This window comes from Stegodyphus dumicola, chromosome 3 (genome assembly GCF_044657685.1).
Source record: "Stegodyphus dumicola isolate Sdum_Otavi_A_Nest chromosome 3, ASM4465768v1".
Taxonomy (NCBI): domain Eukaryota; kingdom Metazoa; phylum Arthropoda; class Arachnida; order Araneae; family Eresidae; genus Stegodyphus; species Stegodyphus dumicola.
This window is the reverse complement of record NC_140770.1, coordinates 72,285,453-72,286,811: the sequence shown is the minus strand read 5'-3', so window position 1 is coordinate 72,286,811 and position 1,359 is coordinate 72,285,453. Positions and strand designations below refer to the sequence as shown.

Genomic DNA, 1,359 nt, shown 5'->3' with positions numbered 1-1,359 from the left:
CAAATAACTAAAAGTGTCGCCAAGCAGTGCGATTTGGCTACAATAATGTACAAACGTGACTTCACCAAGTATACATAAGATTTTCACTTTGATTTCATGTAATCGGGTAATTCCCAATAAGCCACTGTAGAAAGTATTCGAAAAGCCAGGGTGGAAGTTGCGAATTTTGCCTGTCGGGATGATTTGAGTAATACGAAAATTTTTAACTTCTGTCTGATAATCTCAAAGCTCTTATTAATTGAAGTTTTTTTATTTTCTGTATCCATAATTTTTATGTGTCGATTATGTTAACTAAATTAAGAGTGATTTGTGTCCTCCTTGCTCAGGGACCATGTTAATCTTCTCTGTATCATTCCAATTTTATTATATGTACTGCATAAGTAAGTACAGAGAGCTTAGGCAGTACATATACTAAAGAAGTTGTATCGTTCCAGTTTGTACTTGCTTCGGCGGTACATATGCTAAAATTGAAACTATACAGAAAGTGATCCGTGATCATCTTCTTAAGTTCTTCCAGAATGATTGCCGCAGGATGGTAAGATTTCCTTCAGCTTTATGATCAATGAAAGCCAACTTTGGCGCTCGACCGGAAAATATGTAAGTACCATGTTTTATACTTTTTTTTGAATTAACAGCAAATGAACTGCATATTGGAAATACATGTCCAGAATAAGCAGTTGTACAGCAGTCATTAGGTTTTGTTTTTAGCCCAAAGGGGCAATTTGTCCAGAAGGAGTATTAGTTTCATTTTAGCATTTTGCGTTGATTCACTATAAACGGCGAATCACTTTTTAAATTGTTGCCACCAAATATTAGAGGCCTGTATTATATTTAAAGAAATTAATTAATGAAGAATCTGCATAATTTTATGTATGTTCCTCGCATTGTAATAAAACAACGGTGCCTAGAACCATCAAATTTTGAATAACGTACGTCTCCACCGAATATGGGCATCTGGAGGCCTAAATCTGGAATTTGGAGTTTGTTTTATTGTCTATTTGATATTTTATAAAGCATTTATGAGTTTTTGTTTAAGAAACTCAACAATTTCATAGCGAGCGATGGCGACACTGTATGTGGGGGAGCTTTTTTATCTCCGTGCAAGACTGTGTATCGGAAATTCTAAAGATATGCTCTTTTAAATGTTTTCGGATATTGCTGTGGAATTGAATTGTATGGTTTAAGTGCGAAGAACATATTTAATAAATAAAGGTAACTCAAAGCATCAAAGAAACGCCCCTTTGGGCACAATATAAAACCTGAAAGCTTTTCGATTTTTTAGTTATTTATTTAAAGTAGGAGACGTGAAAAATGCGCATTGCCTTCTTCGCCGAGACTCGAACCTGGACCTTTCGAATA

The 1,359-nt window shown here is 35.0% G+C and overlaps 1 non-coding gene across 1 annotated transcript; it reads right to left on the bottom strand.

Moving 5' to 3' along the window:
- Positions 1-280: 280 nt before the first annotated feature.
- Positions 281-388, bottom strand: LOC118204278 (U6 spliceosomal RNA). Its single transcript, XR_004760763.1, has one exon. It is a non-coding gene; the product is annotated as a U6 spliceosomal RNA (small nuclear RNA).
- Positions 389-1,359: the final 971 nt, after the last annotated feature.